We start from the raw sequence: 20,837 nt of genomic DNA on the forward strand, positions 1-20,837 counted from the left end.
TGTTTGTGACGTCATGTCTCCTGAACTACGCATCGTACAATTTTGCAGTTTCACTCAGTGGTATATGTGAGTAGTATCAGCAAAATGTGTTGCGAACGCAATCAGTAAAAACAGTTTTTTTGGAGGGATGGGGAGGGGGTGGGGGGGGACGTGCGTCAGCGAGAGAAAGTTTCGTAAAAGTCTGAATTTATGTGTAAAGTTTGTTCGCAGTCACGAAGTGCTCTCATTCTCAAATATTGAATGAATATAGTCTGGATAATTTGCACGCCTTGTGTTACGATGCATCGAGAGATGCACTCAGTTCCTAACTGTAATACTGGGCCGGCCGCGGTGGTCTCGCGGTTCTAGACGCTCAGTCCGGAACCGCGCGACTGCTACGGTCGCAGGTTCGAATCCTGCCTTGGGCATGGATGTGTGTGATGTCCTTAGGTTAGTTAGGTTTAAGTAGTTCTAAGTTCTAGGGGACTGATGACCACAGATGTTAAGTCCTATAGTGCTCAGAGCCATTTTGTAATACTGGTCTTACTATGTTAAGCGTTTAACACGAGATTACACATTTTAATGAGTAGGTTATGACAGCATTTTAAATATTTCAATTCGGTCAAGAATTACATGAAATACAATAAAACTTTTTTTTCTGGAAGCCGTTAGACAGACAATGAAATTCACTGGCACGAATTAAACCTAGCCAATTCCGTCACCGCCTCCAGCTAGCTAATGGTACCACGCTCTGCTCTGCGGCCTCTCTTTTCACCGAACAAGCCCACTCACTAATTCGCAAAACTCGCCGAGAAAAACAAGAAAGTGCCCAAACAGAATTCCACGCCCGCGCAAGGGAACGCACTTCCGAAAGGTTTGTAAGTTTTCTGGCCCAAAAAGTAACTTCGTTGGTCAGGAAAGATCACCAACTCCACACTTCCGAAATGTTAACACTTCAGACCACAAAATCCGTTTGAGGGCTCACGATATCCCACCTCAACTCCACGAGTGCTGCAGGCCGACTGCTCGATTTCGCGAGCTCCAAACCCCACCATGAAATTATTTAACACGTAGGCCTTTCAGCCAGTGAGAATCAGGAACAGAACGTAAGCATTCACATTGGCCATTTCCTGCTTCTGCTTACAGTGCTGCCTTATGGCAGGACTTTAATTACTTTTCCTGGAACAGTTGTTGGAAACATCGGCCATAGTGTGAAAGGTACTTGCCTTTAAAATCAACCCAGTCGGCTCTGAACACCATCCATTTAGGACGATTATGGAAAGCCTCGTCCTCAGTTCTAAGCCGAAGGTTTACTTCTCCCAGAACCGACCTTGTCGTAGACAGTGGGGCAAAGAAATGTCCAAATGCAGTCCCAGAAATGAGACATAACGCAGTATGCCACCAAATGCTATTCGTACATGCAGAAATGATCATTACACTTCATCATAAAAAACTGTACAGCCGTTGAGTTAAGCAACAAACTAACCCAGACTACGAAATTCCTATCGCAAGGTGGTATAACTTTGTAGTCAACATTATCGCTCGACCTAATCTGCATCTAGAATCAAACTAATATTTATACTGTTCTGCACACCATGTTTTGTAAAGCCATCTTGCAATATGACGAATTGTTACGTTAACAGAGTGAGGAGGCGCAGTAACTACTGAGAGACCGGAAACACACTAGGGGAAGAGGGGGGGGGGGTGTATACGATTTTAAATCGCGGTGGGGTAGTCACGATGTAGATGTTTTCTTGTGGTTCTTCTACAGAGTTTTTTAGATTAGTTGGCTAATGGCAATGCTCCCGCCAGTAATATACCAGTGGGAACCTGGCACTGACGGCTTCCGCTGTGTTGTCAAGCCGGCATCGCAAAGTATTGTGCCTGCCATATGACTTCGACTTTTTACTTCGCTGTAGAGAGTGGAGCGCTGCGATAGATGCAGTGAGGCAGGCTATTACGTCTCTTCAGGCGAACATTGTGATGATCCGTACGTTGAAACCAATATAAGGCTTGGCGTTTTATGCCATGTCGTTCAAACTTTGTCCTGGCCCGTAACCAGGCCACGCTGTACTGCTTGAATATCCGCCTCGCAGGCGAAAGTAAGGGAAGAACTCATGGCATCCTATGCACTCAGGGTTAATAAGTACTGCGATATTCAAACTGACCTTGACGGTGAGGACGGCTTTGCTTTTAAAGGCTGCACTAGGTTCCCACTGTAATTAAGGCATGAACAATGGTATTATTGCAAGTACTGAAACAAAATTATTAATAGGAATATATTAAAACATTCTGCGTGGCAGCAGGAGAAGAGGAGGTGGTACAGAGTAAACTCTTCCGCTGATACACGGTAACAAAAGTACGCGATACTGGAGAGCCTATTTCGGCCAGCCGGCTCTTGCTTGAGAGTATTCACGTCTGAGACGCGATCATTTGGACGCCGTCCCTGCCGCCTGCCAGTATATAAATTTAATCACCGTGAAACCGGGCGGGGCTGCGGAAGGGAGGCAGGGCCACGTGGTGATTCACAGCGGGGAATTCCGGCTGGAGTGCTCTGCCGGTGAAGAGGGCGCATTCTGAATAAAGCACGCATATGCAGCCAAAGACACACCCACCCTCCTCATTACCCGAACTTCGTCGGCAGACGGAACAGAACGGAAGGGACAGTCAACTGTAGTGGCTGCAGACATAACACCACTGACCGACCATTTGCGGAATTTCGGGGTCGGGGATTTTCTCTGCCTCGTAATGGCTGGGTGTTGTGTGATGTCCTTAGGTTAGTTAGGTTTAAGTAGTTCTAAGTTCTAGGGGACTGATGACCATAGATGTTAAGTCCCATAGTGCTCAGAGCCATTTTCGACCATTTGCTCGCCAGAGGCATGCCCGAACCCATGTGTACATCGCGGAAAATCACTGCGACGGTTTTTTCATTTCAGTAAAGCGCCGGGCGCTACACATACACACGGTGTGGAAATGAAATGCATTTGCTGCGCCGTAACTAACTGCACGCGTAATGAGGCTCCAAACGAGATTGAAAAATCGGGTAAAGTTTAGAAATTCTATGTTAACGCGAATGAACCTTTAAAATACGTTTTTAGCAGAGTACATCATTATCCCGACAATTGTACTGGCTATATATGAGCGTATATTGTTCAATACTATTCCACAGTAATCGGAGTTCACATTAAAAAAATCATATAACATTTCTGCATGTAATGAAATTATCCGTAACAAGGGCGGTAAAAGTGTACAAATTGTTTTTAAGCAGATATCCAACAGTAGTCCCTTTTTTCGAGAGAACGGGTGCTGGTCATGCTAAAAAAACTATAGGTTGTTCTGCTATATCAAACGTTCAAAATCTCAACTATATCATTTTCCTTAGCGAGACTGGACAGACACACAAAGCCTCTCACCACGAAAGAAAAGATTAGCATAACGTAGAACCAATGCACAGATATAACGTTTATATTCCATGTTGCATCCAAAACCGCCTGAGTGCCGTTATGTGAGACACGCAACTTATACATGAGCTATTGAGCGAGGTGGCGCAGTGGTTAGCACACTGGAAACGCATCCGGAAGGACGACGGTTCAAACCAGCGTCCGGCCATCCTGGTTAATGTTTTCCGTGATTTCCCCAAATCGCTTCAGGCAAATCCCGGGATGGTTCCTTTGAAAGGGCACGGCCGATTTCCTTCCCCATCCTTCCCTAATCCGACGGGACCGATGATCTCGCTGTTTGGTCCCCAACCCGAAATCAACCAACCAGCCATAAACGGACAACGGAATCAAACAATGAATTATAAGTTCATATGTGTTACAGGATTACTTACGAAAATTAGCGGTAAAACCGCGGACACATGTAAGAGCTTATCTTAGGAACTTTTGAGAATAGAGACGCATTTAATTATTGTAGATCTAACGACGAATGCAATCGATCGGCGCTACAAATGGGAGCTTCATGGTTCAGTAACAAAGAAACCGAGCCTACTGTGGAATCACATTATTAGCACTCCTACACATGCACAGAGGGTAAACGAGAAGGTATTAGGAACTGAGATCGAAACATCACGTTAAACTGTCTGCTTCAAGATAGATTATTCTGCTGAAATCATCCTTTTTTATTGGCTCTGCTACGTGATGAAGTGGAGGTGGAGAAAACAAGGCATAAGAATAAAGCAAGCCGTATTTTGTGACGACTGCTACTACGGACTTCCAATAACTAAGTCGGGGGAGCGATACGAGCAACGTGCACAAAAATCAGTGTAGTATGTGAATACATCAAAGCGTCGCAGGGGTGCTTTTCTGGAAACAGCTTGGACAGTTTCTTTTCCTTGCATCAAACGATGTATCAAATGAGTAACTGTAGAAAATCGATGACTTACTACAATGTCCTGCTTGTGATAATGGGATAAGGAACTAAGTAGCAAGACTGACTGGAGTACCTACACAACATAATACTGTTGAAAGTCAGCTCGGAGTCGTCAGATATAACTTTTCCACACGATCGGGCTGCTCATCGCACGAGTAAAACTACAAATAAGGATAGACTTCGCAGCAAGTCACTAGATCTTAATGTTCATAATTATGGCGCTTTGCGAATAATGCGTTACTCCAACGCCGAGTGATAGTTTCCCCAACAGTGTCACCCGATGGTCAATCAAAATGTCCTAAAACGCGTCGCGATTAATTGTGCTGAAATCTAGTAACTGGTCACGGTGTAGATAATTCGCAGTTCCAACAAAAACTTATAGTTTCCAGATTAAATACGAATATGTGAAGTCAAACGTGTCTGTAAGACAGGACGGTGAAACTGGGGTTTAGCGTGAAACGCCACCATTCACTGCGATTAAAACTCCTCGAACGAAAGTGCTTGGAAACCAGTCCCATCTGGAACACAACGGCGCAACACAGCGCAGCGATGTGCATGTCAGCCGCCAACACTCTGGGAAATGCGGCGAGGGCACAGAGCGGCGCTGGCGCTGCCTTGTCCCCGGCGCGCAGCGCGTGTCTGTGACGGTGCGGCGGCAGGGCGGAGGCCGCACACAGCGCCAGCGGCCAGCCACACAGTTGCAGAACAAACACGAGTCCACCGCATCATTAGGAGGCGCGCCGCCTGGATTATTAATGCGGCCGCAGCGACCGCCGCCGCCGCCGCCGCACGCACGCACACGCACACACACACGAGCACGCACGCGCGCACGCACAGGGGGGCAGCGCCTGCTGCCGGCTGCAAGGCCTCAAGTGTGTCCCCCGCGAGGCACTCAATGCGCCGCGCCGTATAATAATGTGACGGTCACGTGGCCGCGGTCGTTCGCCGCGGTGACAATGGCTGATCGATAGGCCAGCTGAGCCGGCATTCTTCCGGCTTAACGAGCCCGTCTCCGCCCGCTCCTAATCACTCGGCGGCTGGCCGCCCTCTCGCACACTGACGAATATTTTAAACCCGCCGACTTCCACCAAAAGACTGGCGCCCCGCGCTGGCAACGACAAGTGGCCGACGTGCAACTGCGGAGCACAAAGAGAGAGAACGCAGCAACATGAAGTCGTGAGAACACACAGCTCCAGAAGTACGGCTGCAATGTACTTAGCTCCAGTTACACGCCGTGAAATGAACGTACTGGTGAGGCGTCCCAAGCACTAAACTGTAGTCAACTCGACAAGTTAGGGGCGCGTCACTGGCGTAAATTTGTGGACGCCACAGTAATGGTCAATCGGAAAAGCTGAATTTGGCAGCAAATCGGTGCTACCGTAACACCCCTTCCCCTTCTTGTCTCTGTTTCTCAAATATTATTCGTCCACCATACAAGCGCTAGCGGCACGCTTTCTTTTCATACATATCCGTTGTGTATGCTTGAGCAGCACTCATGTGCGGAAGAAGGAAAGTTAACTGGCTCTGAGCACTATGGGACTTAACATCTGAGGTCATCAGTCCCATAGACTTAGAACTACTTAAACCTAACTAACCTAAGGACATCACACACATCCATACCCGAGGCAGGATTCGAACCTGCGACCGTAGCGGTCGCGCGGTTCCAGACTGAAGCGCCTAGAACTGCTCGGTCACAGCGGCCGGCGGAAAGTTAAGTCACTTGTTCGCTACGTGTAAACTGCTCCACAGAGGCAGACCCGATCCGGTAAACGAAAGAAACCACGTTCATTTCTGCCCTGCTCTATGAAAGAAGTATTGTGCATTCACCAGAAAACTGTTTTACGATGCCGCAAAACAGCACGAAAGACTCGACTCTTGTTTCTGAACAGCTCGTATTTGAGACGTTAGTGTCTTTCTAAAGGTAGTACCCAGCTATTTATGCAATACAGGAAGTTTCAATCTTCCAAGGAACTTTAGTTTCCCAAAAATTTGACTCTGTTCCTCTTTTCTTTCTAACTGCACAAACATCTTCGTGTCTGGAAATCTGCTGCAGTTCTACACCCACTACTCTCAATACAGCTTGCCCACTTTCTAATTACTGTCTTCTCTAGCCTTTCCTATCAAACTGCTTCAAAACTTATCTCACCAACCTGTCCAACAGTTTCTTCAGACCTAATTTTCTTTCACTGTTCAACCATTCCTTTATTTATTCTTTTATACAGGATGCTCTGACCAACCTGTGCAATAGTCTGTTCAGACTGTTCTGTTCTGATTTTCTATCACTATTTAGTCTCTTATATAGGGTGTCCCAGAAGGAATGGACAATATTCAGGGATATACATAAACACTCATTTCAAGCAAGTAACACCATATGGACATAAGACACATTTAGTGTACATTTAATTCTGGGGCTACTGACGTGCACATATGTGTTACCCACCTTTCTGACTTTTTATTCCAGCCCAATCTACCTCGCTACTTTCGACCTCTTTTGTTCGGAAGGTCTTTCTACCACTAAACTAGCCCGCTGAATGTGCAGATCTCCATGATGTGTTGTGAGCGAAGTAGTGCGACTGAGCGTGTCAGAGAGAAGTACCAGTTAACAGTGTTTCTATATGCGCTCGCTAAGTGCCACATACATACGCTAATAATGAATGGCCTATGCAGATATGGTGTATGTCACGGTCAGCAACGGCATGCCAAACTGCACGAGAGCACGAGATGTGGGCTGCGTACGTGCTTCGTTCGGTACTTCTCGGAAGTACTCGGTACAACGCGACATTTCATCTGATACTGCGATGCGGCATTTTTCGGTCGGCAAGAGATTCCTCAGTTCGGCAGAATCGTGGCGTCAACAGTGTTACCCTGTTTAACTGAAATAGAAAACTTGCTGGTATACTATGGGCAGGCAATTAGGAGAAATTAAAAAAATCTGGAGGCAATGAAGAGAGATGTTTGGGCCATATTCTTCCATAAGACCTCTACTGATGATAAGCCATGTCATGGATTGTGTCCAGCAGGAGAAAATTCGTGGTGCAAATACAATAGGGCTCAGGCAACATGAGAACCTTATTCTCACCAGCATTCTCTTCCTGCTCCTGTTATTACAGCAATTACACCTATTTTCAGAGACTTGGCTCACCCTGACCTTCTAAGGAAATGTCTGGATGGGCAGACACAGAACCAAAATGAATGTTTCAACAGCATAATTTGGAACCGCCTTCCTAAAACTGTATTTGTAGGCATGCATACAATGAAACTAGGAGTTCATGATGCTGTTATTACATTCAATTGTGGTAATATTGGGAAGTGCTGGGTACTGAAAAAGCTGGGAATTAATCCTGGTGAAAATATGATCACTGGGCTGCAACAATGCGATAAAATAATAGCCGATGCAGACAGGTCTGCATCTAATATGGCCAAGAAAGCAAGACAAACATCCAGATAGGTGAAAAATAAGCTGGAAGAGCTGCTAGAGGCCAAAGAAGGGCCATCATATGCAGCAGGACAGTTTTAATTAACTGTAACTAACAAATTCCAAAAGTTTTTTCTTTAAAGTCAATTTCCTGCAAACTAAAATTTTCAGTACATATGCCCCATTATATCAGAAACTATTATAAATGAATGAAATTTTCAGAGACTCTGCATAACATAAAAAGCCACCTCTGGTACTACACTCATTAATATTCCCCCATTAGGAAGTTCACAAAAAAATATTTTCTGCAGAAAAAACTTAATATTTTTTGTTAATAAATTTAAACAAGTATTTCTTAAAAACTATAAAATGGATACAGTAGATTTTAGTACAGTTGACTATTAGCATAGTGTAACATACAGTAAAAATATTAAGGCCCTGCATTAAATAGTTTTTTTCAGAAATAGGTCAAATGGCTCAAATGGCTCTGAGCACTATGGGACTTAACTTCTGAGGTCACCAGTCCCCTAGAACTTAGAACTAATTAAACCTCACTAACCTAAGGACATCACACACATCCACGCCCGAGGCAGGATTCGAACCTGCGACCGTGGTGGTCGCGCAGCTCCAGACTGTAGCGCCTACAACCGCTCGGCCACTCTGGCCGGCAATAGGTCAAATACTTGCCTTAATTAACATGGGTTAGATAGGCAGGGTGTGGTCCCCGTAAGGCACGCGCGCTACAGCGCTGCTCAAGTGGCGAATTCTTGGCTGTCTGTGACATGTTTACAGTTTCTATGATGGCACTGTCCCTGTTGTTGTCAAAGAATACCACAGGTCCTTTCCGACAGCTCGAATTCCTGATAGAAAAAAAAAGTGGAAGTTCCCATGTTACTTCTGAATGTGTAGTTTAGCAAGCTGTACAGGAACAACGAAACATCGTTGAAATGGTGCAGTGTACTACTAGTACACAACGATTTTCAGCAGATATCAACGTCCCATGAACACATGCTGAAATCTTGTACCCATTTCACATACAGCGTGTCCACAATCTTCACAATGGCAACAGTGCCACAGGACTTGAAATTTTGTTACTGGTTAAATAACAATCGTCGTTCGCTTCCAGTAATACTATTCACTGATGAAGCTACATTTATACGGAATGGAATCAACTACACATCCAACAATCTTCGATGGTCGTAGGAAATCCACATGCTACGGCAGAAACCATTTTCAAAATTCGTTTTTCAATCAATGTTTGGTGCGAATGACGGGTCAACATCACTTGAGTTTTTGGAAAAATCGTTTGTTGAACACCTTGAGGACGTTCCTTTGGTCATGCAGAAAGCATTGTACTTAAGAGCACGACGAAGGCCCTCCAGATTTTAACAGACGTGTAAGTGAACATCTCAACCGCACTTACCCTAACTGCTGGATTGGTCTAGGCAGTAGAATTAACTCGCCACCAAGATCGCCAGGCCTTATACCATTAGACTTTTGTTTCTGCGGTAATTTGAGGACAGGTGTGCTAATGAAAGGTGAATACGCGAGATGAATTGCTTGGTCGCATCATGAACGCCGCTGCCCTTATTAGGGAACGTGCAGAGGCAACAATGTTCTCCCAAGAGTGAACAAATTTATTGAAGTTGACGATGGCATTTTCGGACATTTATTGTGAACGGTAAAACAGCTGCAATAAGATGTATACGATAATGCTTAAGAGTGAAAGTGTTAAAAATGCTTAATTTTCAACTGATACTTTGTAGAAAGCATGTTATAATGTTTACTAACTGTTACACATTGTATATCTGACATTGTACTGAACAACACTATAAATAAGAATATTGATTAAAGGTGCTCTATCTCGGAAACCATTCGCCACAGGGCTTACGCTAATATGAAGTTTTTTGCTTCGAATGTTCGTTCTTGTCATATTCCCGACTACTGGCCATTCGTCTTAGGACACCCTATACTTCCATAGTCGGCGGAGCGCAGGGCAGGCGTGGTACGATGAGAAGCCTAAACGTATGACAAAATAAGGTGTGAAATCAGCCACCGACGGACAAGGAGAACTTTATTGTAATCCGGAGAAAGATGTAACTATCGGCACTGAGGCTTAGAAGGGCAGTTTTTCTGAAAAGGCACATTGTACAAGTAGTCTGCATGCAAAATTCTATGGAAGTGTATTGCTGCGAACAGATATCATCAACAAAGTTCCAATTACTGAGTATAACACGGTATTTACTTCAGAAGAAGGAATTAAGGGAGATGAGGGTTTAAGGTCGTGAGGTACGACTTGCAATGGAGCAGCTAACTGTAGAACTGGACACTGTTGTAGCAGACGTTTGTTGAAAGCGATCTTTCAGCAAAATGTTGATTTTTTTTATTATGGCGCACTAGGAAAACGTTTATTTTCCGCTTCTTGACTCCGATGGGTATATATGTAGAACAACTTGGTTTGTCTTTCAGTACCGTGCCTTGTTCACCGTGCTTCCACACGTTCAGTCGACAGCATTCTTCAGAATCGTGACAGTGTTGTCATGGGGCTCAACGGAAGTAAATGTCGTCTACTTGACTGGAGGCTCTGGATGTTGGCAAAATGTTTCACGAAAGGGGTTTAATGCGGAGCACAAGTTCTGTTTGGGAAAATATGGGAAAACACAGATTTGGACGGCCGCGCGAGTATCTGAACCTCCGTCCTCCCGAATGCGAGTCCAGCGCGACAGCTCCCTCGCTCGCTCGGGCAGCTGGGCAGAGAAAGGCGCAGGCGGCGGCGGGGGCACATTCACACCGGCGCGGCCAACTAATCAGAGCCCCTCGCGGAGCCGGCTAAAAATACCGGCCGCGGCCATTCACAGCCGCCCGCCGCCTGCTAGCTGCGCGGGGAATTAAAAAGGAGCAGCGCGCCTGAAAGGACTCCAGTTGTCGCCGCCGCCGCACCTCGGCTCCTCGAGCGGCCGTCGCCGTCGCATCCCGCCTCATTTTAATTACCGTGCAGGCGCGCGGACGGCGCAGAAAAAGAAATGTAATCAAACGCCGCCGCAGCAGCAGCCGCCTGTAGTGTCGGCACGCGTCCGCGAGGCTGCCCCGCCTGCTGCCGAGTAATAATGTCCTGGCGAAGCGGCCTTAAAAGAGAATGCGCCTCCGCGCGGCGGACGTAAATCGAGGTCACCCATTGAGACGCGCGCGATTCTCGTTTTTCGTAAAAAAAAGGGAGAGAAAAAAAGAGAAAGAAAGGGACAAGAAAAGGATGGAAGGGTTGGGGATGCAGAATGGACTCGGCACATTTGGGCTGTACCGCGGCGTCAGCAGTTAATCTGCAAAAGACCACCGCCCAGTACCTTCGCCCTGGACTAACTACTCTGCGATTCTTTTTGTTTGCCAGTTGCCGCTACGCAGCTCGGAAATAATGGCACGTTGAAGGGCTCATCCTTATTTTGCAGCCCTTTCTACCTGTCGACAGCGCGGTTTTGTAAAGGAGGCGGCGCTGTGTCGTACTTGGAAAATCTAATTATCTGCGGCTGAATGTGGCAGACTACGGAAGAGGACCTGCAATTTAGAACCGGAATTCTGCGGCGTTTTCGGATTTCTGGAGCTCAGTGCCACATGGCATTTTGACTACGTCACACTTCTCGGTTGGGCGGAGAGGAACACAACCCAAGTTCTGCCAAAATTTATGCTGTAGTGTCCTTCATTCCTTCTTATTATTAGGCATGCAGTCAATACGACAGTTAACTGCCACTAGTCATGTTAGGCTTCTGTCACAACAGGAAACTTTCACTCCTTCAGATACCTCCAAGAAATTGGTGCCATCACGCCCATTTGCCGCATTTGTCTCGGCTGGACAGCAGAAAACAGCTGACACCTATGCAAGCGAGATAGTGGAGTGTGTTTAAGCCACTCTCTCGCGATATCCTTTCTTCCCTACCCATATATTATTTCTTCCAGGAGTGCAAATCCTGCGAAGAATGCAGGAGAGCTTCTGTAAAGTTAGGGTGCTGGAGAATTAACGGCGAGTCGTGCTCATTGGACATTAGAACTGACAACCAAGTTCTGGGTTACACTGCCGTCCGGAAATATGCTAGGAAATCTTAAAACAGGGCACACGTTGCTACAAAGTAAAAAAATACATTCTGCAAGTTATATCTAGTTTATAAAACAAACTAAACGAAGAGGCTGACTGCGACGGAATCTGCGTGGGCAAACAGCCCGGATTCTATCGCAAAAGTACTTAAACTCGACTCCCGAAAGAGGTTTAGCAAACCAGCACGCGTCAGAGGTAGATCTAGGAAGCAGCGCCGTAAAAATATTTTAATAAGTGTCGATCCGGTGACGGGCGTCGCAAAGTGACGGAACAACTATTTTTACAGTAACTTCGAGTGCTTTCTTTACGCTTTCGGCGGCCGCACGGCGTTAAACGAACGAATGAAATGGAGAACTTGCCACCTCGGACAGTCGATACTGTGTAACTTGCGCATCGTATACAAGTATCTTAAAAACCGTACTTGCTGATTTTGATGACATGAAAAAAATGGTTCAAATGGCTCTGAGCACTATGGGACTCAACATCTTAGGTCATAAGTCCCCTAGAACTTAGAACTAATTAAACCTAACTAACCTAAGGACATCACACACACCCATGCCCGAGGCAGGATTCGAACCTGCGACCGTAGCAGTCCCGCGGTTCCGGACTGCAGCGCCAGAACCGCTAGACCACCGCGGCCGGCTTGATGACATGACATACAATCAAATGCGATAGCGAGCACTGACTGAGAAGATATGGAAGTATCGTGGAACATTCATTTTCTGTTACGAAGACATAAATACTGAAGAGGCACATTTTAGAGACGTCACTTACAACTACCACGTAACAAGACAAGTTGCGGTGCCGTTAACCAACGAGGGAAAGGGGCTGATGGCTCACCACAATTCAGCGTCCTCTGGCTGACAAATGAGTATGACCTCACCAAACATATCGTGGGGCGCCGAGGCGGTAAAATAGTCACGTTTGCAAGGAGAAAGTCCAAAATTAACAAAATTTAGCGTCGTAAAGCGCGACTGGGATACAACGTCCCGTCAACGACGTAGTCAATGGGGACGTTCGGATTGGGAAGGATGTGGAACGAAAGCCTTCGTCATCTGAGTAACGCTATTTATGGAAACCAAACAAAGCTCAAATGTAAATGACAGAAATCAGTAACATGGTGGGTTCCTGCGGCGTAAGATATCGCGTTTCGTGTCATGTCTGCCGCTAGCAACGCTGCCCTAGCCGAATGGTTTGGAAGGGGAAATTTTACGGAGCGTCGAGAGTGCTGGAGACAAAACGAGGCCGAAAGTTCTTGGTTGGAAATAGTTGCTAATATTTCTCGAGTAAAGAAAATAGTGCATTTTATTTTATTTATATATTTCTTGGTCGCTCCGTATCTCGGCTTCGGTGGCAATCGAACCGTTCACACTCCACGCTCTAGTGGACTAAATAAGCAAATTTCAATCCAACTGTGGGTCGCAGCAGATAAGATATCGAGCTCGCGGTGGAAACTCTCCGTATTTAAATCTCCGCACGTTAGCCCCATACAGATTTCATACTGCTTCCCTAGCGACTGCCACGACCAATTCATTCCCTACTGGTGTGCAATCGAGCTAATACCCGCCCCCTGCAGACCTCGCAGTGGACAAAGAAAGGAAGCCCCGCACGTATCGGGAGAGGCGGTCATTACGCAGGGAGAGCCGCCGGCCGCGGCCTTAGAATCGACCGGCCGCTGCATTCCCCGGGAGCAGCGGCGGCGGCGGATCGTTACACTCCCGGTAGCCGGCCGCGGCCGGTCCAGCGTCACGTGGACAGCTGCTCTAACAATGCGGGCTCAAAGGGCCGCTGCAATCTGCATCCCCAATGAAGCGCCGCGCCACCGCCTTCCCTACCCTAGCCTAGCCGTCCCTTCCCTTCCCTTCCGTACCCTACGCGTCACCTGAGCACCGGCTGCCCTCCCGTGCAGCATCCGGTTACTGCACTGCTGGGCCCCCATCTCTGTCCCCGACAAATATCGCAGAGTAAAGGATGGGGACATCTCTCCAATATCTTACACACGCAACGCCAAAAACAACGTTAAGCACCTCGACGGAGACGTGGAGGTGAAATCACACTCAGCGCATTGCGGTTTCGTTACGAGTTCTAAAATACAGAAAGTATCAAAAAGAATAAGTCGATGTGGCACGTCTATGTTTCTGAAACTAATAAACATAAACAATGAATTCTGTTTTTTGATGAATCGCAAACTCGAAAAGTTATTTTTCCATACCTTCTTAAAGGTGTTCAATATGCCATGCACGGCGTATGTCAATGCGGTATTCAAATTGTTCCAGCACTGCAGTGAGCATGTCTTGAGTTACAGCTTCCACAGCTGCTGTTATGTGATGTTTTAGTTCATTCATTGTTGTTGGTAACGGAGGCACATAAACAAACGGTCTTTTATAAACCCCCACAAGAAATAATCACATACAGTCAGGTCCGGTGACGGTGGAGGCCAGTAACGTAAGGCTTAATCATTTGGTCCAGTGCGAACGATCCATCGTTCAGCAATCCTCTGATTTAAAATTACCGCACTTCCAGATGCCAGTGCGGCGGCGCCCCATCCTGTTCGTAAGTGAAGTCGTTCGAATCAGTCGCCAACTGTGGGAAAAAGGAAGTTCTCAAGCGTATCGAGATATGTGCTTCCTGCAACAGTGCTCTCGGCAAAGGAAAATGGACCACACACCTTTTCCCGTGAAACTGCACAAAACACTTTAAATTTTGGAGAATCCTTCTCATGTTGTGCAATCATGTGGTTGTTCCGTACCCTACGTTCTCACATTACGACGGTTCACATTTCCGTTTAAATGGAATGTTGCCTCGTCACTAAATACTAAGCGCGGAAGAAAACTGTCATCCTCCATCTTGCCAAGAACGAAATTACGGAACTCCACGCGTTGCTGTATGTCACCTTCACGAAGAGCTTGCAGTAGCTGAACTTCGTATGGTTTCATGTGAAAACGGCGATGCAACACACGCCAGACGGACATCGGGGGCATGCTGAGCTGTCGAACTGCACGGCAAACTGATTTCTATGGAGTCCTTGTGGAACTGGGGGAGGCGTTCGACGTCTGTGTCAGAAACTCGGGGACGGCCCAGCGATTTGCTTTCACACAAACAACCTGTTTCTCGGAATTGTTCATGCCATCGTTTATGCTCTGTGCTGTAGGAGAATCCACACCATACCTAGCACGAAAGTCACGCTGAACAATTACTGACCCGCATGGCGCAAAACGTAGAACACAAAACGTTTTCTGTTGTCCCGATTCCAAACTCGAGAGTCACCTCTTTCCAACAGTACGTTGTTCTCGCACCTATCTCAAACAACATAAAAGTTACGATTTTTTTAAAAAATCGGATGGTTCTTTTTGATAAACCCTGTATATTTACACAGACACTGAAACTGACAGTTGGGGAACTCCGCTGGTTCTTCGCCACTAAGATGTTACACATCGTTGGGCCTGAACGCACGTACTGACCTGACTGTGAAGGGTGTCATACAGCGGTTGTGTACTTTCTTGAAGTAAACTGAAGTACAGCTGCTGTAACTGGTCCTCGATATCCTAGATATTGACACTAGGATAAAGTTCACACACGAGCTAGTCCTGTACAAGTTCTGTTGGGGGCAGACTTGAGTCTTTTGCTGGTTAAGATGGTACATCAACATCACAGAGGCAGTTCATAGACAAACGTGTCGTGAGAACGAGAGTTGTCCTGTTGAAAGATGGTATCAGGATAGTGTGTCACGATACACATGACATGTGTAAGGATGAAGCATATCTGTGATGTACTTCCTGAATCAATACCAGAGATTACGTGAAGTCATACGCGATGGCCATCCATACCATGACGTTAGGTGTTCCTCACCAAAACATTGGAAGAATATGTCCTCTAGCCGCGTGTCGCCTTACTCGCAGACGATGGCCGTCATACTTGGTAGTTCAGAACCGAGATTAATTTCTGAAAATCATGCGGCGAATAATTCCTAAGTGCAGCACCACTTCAAAGGTCTGTCTTGTGGTGTTAATTGCAGCATATTCATCGGATAGGAATAGCCCAACTCAGATCAATGCCGCGAGATGGGACCGTCTGTTGTAGTGTGTCCACTACTTGTGCCCGGATGGCAAGTAAAGATCTGAAGGGTTCCGATGTTCTTGGTGCACAATATAGCATTTCTTCCTTCATGTGATCAGGACAGATCCACCAGAACCTCGACGACCGTCGATGTTTTCTTCGTAGTCCCATCAGTCCAACATTGGGATACTTTTTCAAATGGTTCAAATGGCTCTGAGCACTATGGGACTTACCATCTGTGGTCATCAGTCCCCTAGAACTTAGAACTACTTAAACCTAACTAGCCTAAGGACATCACGCACATCCATGCCCGAGGCAGGATTAGAACCTGCAACCGTAGCGGTCACGCGGTTCCAAACTGAAGCGCCTAGAACCGCACGGCCACTGATGAGAGTTCATTAACCGTCTGACGCAGCACACACCAATGGTAAACTCTGTCGGACCGGATTACATGGTCACGTAGTACCAAAATTAATGTAAACATCTTCTGACAATCGTGCTGAGCGCAGCTCAGAACTCTTAACTTGCTGCCACGACGGCGATGAATATCTGCAGATGCGAAGATGCTCTCCACTGTAGACTGGAACTAGTACGAGTAATAAACCAAATAATACATGTTCTGTGGCGGTTTGTCTACACAGTAGTTTCTGACAGAATTCTTCGTGTCGTGAGACCAAGAACATTTCAGATTCGAACAAAATGTCTTCATTCATGAAACATACACTCCATGGCCATAACCCATTTGGGTCAAACTTTATCAAGCTTGTGGAACCTGGTAGTGAAGACATCTTTTGGTATCAACAGGAGCACGTCTATCGATGGCTAGAAACGTGTGCGTCGGGAATCTCTTGCGGCACGAGAGAAACATAAAAGAATAAGAAGTAGTGTTCAGAAGGCAGACCCGAGTCCGGTGGATGCTGGAGGACAGCTACGAGGCACTTATGCCGTAACGAATTGTCACGCGAATTGTATCGTTGGGGCTGGGGTACTACTATGAGTAGGACAACACGCTCCATAAACCGACCAATACTCTGATCTGGAGCACTGTCACGCGTCATCTCTTTACGTTACACTGACGTGCAACGGAGACCACGCGCTATAGTAGCGGCGGCGCTCGCAAAAATGAGAAGGTTGGCCGGTATCGACAGGGTCATAATAGCAGGTGTGGCAATAATTCGGTTTGCAGTGAAGAGCCGCGCTTTCACGCGAGCACCCGCTCCACCTCCCCCTACCCCTCCCCCTGGCACGGCGGGCCGCATTAGCCAATCACGGCAGCGCCGTGTTAAGGCTGCGCCGCCCGGGGAAAAAATGGAATTAACCAGGGGACCGAGCGGCACAGGGCAGCCTGCTGAGTGCACCCCTCCCTCATTGTCTCCTCTGTCACACTACCCACGGGACAAACGAATTTCGAATACTTCTTTGTTCCTGTAGACTGGCAGCTACCCGCTGGCATCACAACTTTTTTTTTTTAATAGTTTAGCCTCTTTTCTAGTAAGCAAATCTACAATATTTCAACGTGGTAGGCGAACATTTCAGAATACCAGCAGTTTAGGATTTATCTCCGCCTTATAGTGACGTCATTAATGTCGAGGCCGAACTGGTACGGGGAAACTATATGAGAAGGAATTTCCTGTCATCTTGTAGATGAAACGTGCATTCGTCTCATGTGATTGCGGGAATTCATCTTCATCAGGATATCTTATCCACTGCGACGTCTCTGGATGAAGTCACAGAGCCGATTCAAAATAATGCGGTACTAGGCATGAACATTTGGGATAAATTTTGGACAGTTATCGATAACTTATGTCTCTTATTTCTTTCAGATTGGCTGACTATGCTGACATTATACACTCCTGGAAATGGAAAAAAGAACACATTGACATGGGTGTGTCAGACCCACCATACTTGCTCCGGACACTGCGAGAAGGCTGTACAAGCAATGATCACACGCACGGCACAGCGGACACACCAGGAACCGCGGTGTTGGCCGTCGAATGGCGCTAGCTGCGCAGCATTTGTGCACCGCCGCCGTCAGTGTCAGCCAGTTTGCCGTGGCATACGGAGCTCCATCGCAGTCTTTACCACTGGTAGCATGCCGCGACAGCGTGGACGTGAACCGTATGTGCAGTTGACGGACTTTGAGCGAGGGCGTATAGTGGGCATGCGGGAGGCCGGGTGGACGTACCGCCGAATTGCTCAACACGTGGGGCGTGAGGTCTCCACAGTACATCGATGTTGTCGCCAGTGGTCGGCGGAAGGTGCACGTGCCCGTCGACCTGGGACCGGACCGCAGCGACGCACGGATGCACGCCAAGACCGTAGGATCCTACGCAGTGCCGTAGGGGACCGCACCGCCACTTCCCAGCAAATTAGGGACACTGTTGCTCCTGGGGTATCGGCGAGGACCATTCGCAACCGTCTCCATGAAGCTGGGCTACGGTCCCGCACACCGTTAGGCCGTCTTCCGCTCACGCCCCAACATCGTGCAGCCCGCCTCCAGTGGTGTCGCGACAGGCGTGAATGGAGGGACGAATGGAGACGTGTCGTCTTCAGCGATGAGAGTCGCTTCTGCCTTGGTGCCAATGATGGTCGTATGCGTGTTTGGCGCCGTGCAGGTGAGCGCCACAATCAGGACTGCATACGACCGAGGCACACAGGGCCAACACCCGGCATCATGGTGTGGGGAGCGATCTCCTACACTGGCCGTACACCACTGGTGATCGTCGAGGGGACACTGAATAGTGCACGGTACATCCAAACCGCCATCGAACCCATCGTTCTACCATTCCTAGACCGGCAAGGGAACTTGCTGTTCCAACAGGACAATGCACGTCCGCATGTATCCCGTGCCACCCAACGTGCTCTAGAAGGTGTAAGTCAACTACCCTGGCCAGCAAGATCTCCGGATCTGTCACCCATTGAGCATGTTTGGGACTGGATGAAGCGTCGTCTCACGCGGTCTGCACGTCCAGCACGAACGCTGGTCCAACTGAGGCGCCAGGTGGAAATGGCATGGCAAGCCGTTCCACAGGACTACATCCAGCATCTCTACGATCGTCTCCATGGGAGAATAGCAGCCTGCATTGCTGCGAAAGGTGGATATACACTGTACTAGTGCCGACATTGTGCATGCTCTGTTGCCTGTGTCTATGTGCCTGTGGTTCTGTCAGTGTGATCATGTGATGTATCTGACCCCAGGAATGTGTCAATAAAGTTTCCCCTTCCTGGGACAATGAATTCACGGTGTTCTTATTTCAATTTCCAGGAGTGTATAACGTATTTTCCTTTTGGTCATTTTTGTATGGCGGGTGATGCATGAGTTCGTAGCGTATTTCCATACGTTTAACAAAGACAACACATAACGGAGACTTTAGCAATCAATAATGTATTATCTTCACTATCTACAACAGTCTGCCAACGCTACGCTAACTTTTCGATTGCGCGCCTGCAGATATCACATGGTTTTGAGGCGAAGAATTCGAAGAGCCATGTTCGAAGCGTATTTTCATCTGGAATGGAAATTCCTTGAAGGTTGTTCGATAGACGGTGGAAAAGCTGAAAATCTGAGAGCGCAAATCAGGTGAATAAGGTGGGTACGGAAGGACTTCCCAACACAACTCCTGTATAGTGTTTTCCGTCAGTCTAGCAGAATGGGGGGGTGGGTGTTATCGTGGGATAGCATTACTTCAAGCTGTCTTCCTGGTCGTTTTCTTGGACTGGGTCAGCAAGACGTCTCAGTTGTTGACGATAAAACAATTCGTAGTACACAAAACCGCCGCTGTTCCACAAGATGCACGACATTGCCGTTCGTGGATGCGCGCAGGTCTTTATACGGGGAGTTTCTGCTTTGTTTGGACTCAACCTTTCCATTCTTTTCTTTATGTTAGCATGAAGACACCATTTATTGTCATCAGCAACGACACAGGGCAGGAATGGTCGGTGTTATTCACGAGCCAACTGATGACGAACAAGCAAAGATACACGTATGTCCACTCGCTGATTTTTGTGTTTCTGACTTAGACCACATGCAGTACCCATACACTCGATTTTAGAACCTTCCCCACTGCTCGCAAATGTCGCACAACATTGGAATCATCGTAGTTCATCACATTTCCAAGTGGATCATTGTGGAGTAATGTGTTGAAACGATCATCAAACCCTGAAGGTCTTTCTCAGCGTGGAGAGTCCACTAATGTCAAAACAGTCCTCCTCAAAGCGAGAAAACCACTTTCGTGCCGTTCTCTGTCCAATCGTATTATCCCCATACAGGGCGCAAATGTTTCTGGCTGCCTCCGTTGTTGTCTCCCCTCTACTCATCTCAGACAGAATAATTTCCGATTTCTCCGCTTGGCACCCAATTTTCTAGTAACCACAGCTCCACTTATTATCTCCAAATGCCAAAATGATAATATGTAAACTCAAATGTGTACTACAAATAAAAAGTAACAATCGATAAGTAAATCCACAGCAACCGGAAAACCAAAAACGCTACTAAGTTATGTACCAACTTAATACATTCTACCCACGATCTTTGTGGCATCACAACTGTTTCACACTAGCATGGAGAGGCTGGGAAGTTGTGTATTGGAGTGGTTGGGAAAGAGAGACATTAAAGCGAAGCTGAATTCAGAAGAAAGCTTTTGAAGCAGACACACTGTCTAGGTTGCACGGTTTAATTTCCACGTTCACAGCATATTCCACTTGTCGTTGCTATCTAATGATTGGCTGCAATGTTCACTTTCACTATTAAAAAACTTGGGGTAGCTATACTAACCTTTTGCAGCGCGATCATTTACCAAAAAATGTGCAACATGAATCACAGACGGTAAGTATATTACGAGCAGAAATATCACGCGCAATTGTCTAAGTTCCTCAGACGACTAGTTGTAGCTAGCCTTATGGGAGTACGCGTAATTTACGGGCGATACGAAA

General features: G+C 47.0%; 1 protein-coding gene across 1 annotated transcript in view; it reads right to left on the bottom strand.

Annotated features, from left to right (window-relative positions):
- LOC124593961 overlaps positions 1–20,837 on the bottom strand; it is a 151,936-nt gene that overhangs the window by 60,288 nt on the left and 70,811 nt on the right. The gene's annotated exons all lie outside the window — the stretch shown is intronic.

The sequence above is a fragment of the Schistocerca americana genome, chromosome 2 (genome assembly GCF_021461395.2).
Source record: "Schistocerca americana isolate TAMUIC-IGC-003095 chromosome 2, iqSchAmer2.1, whole genome shotgun sequence".
NCBI lineage: Eukaryota > Metazoa > Arthropoda > Insecta > Orthoptera > Acrididae > Schistocerca > Schistocerca americana.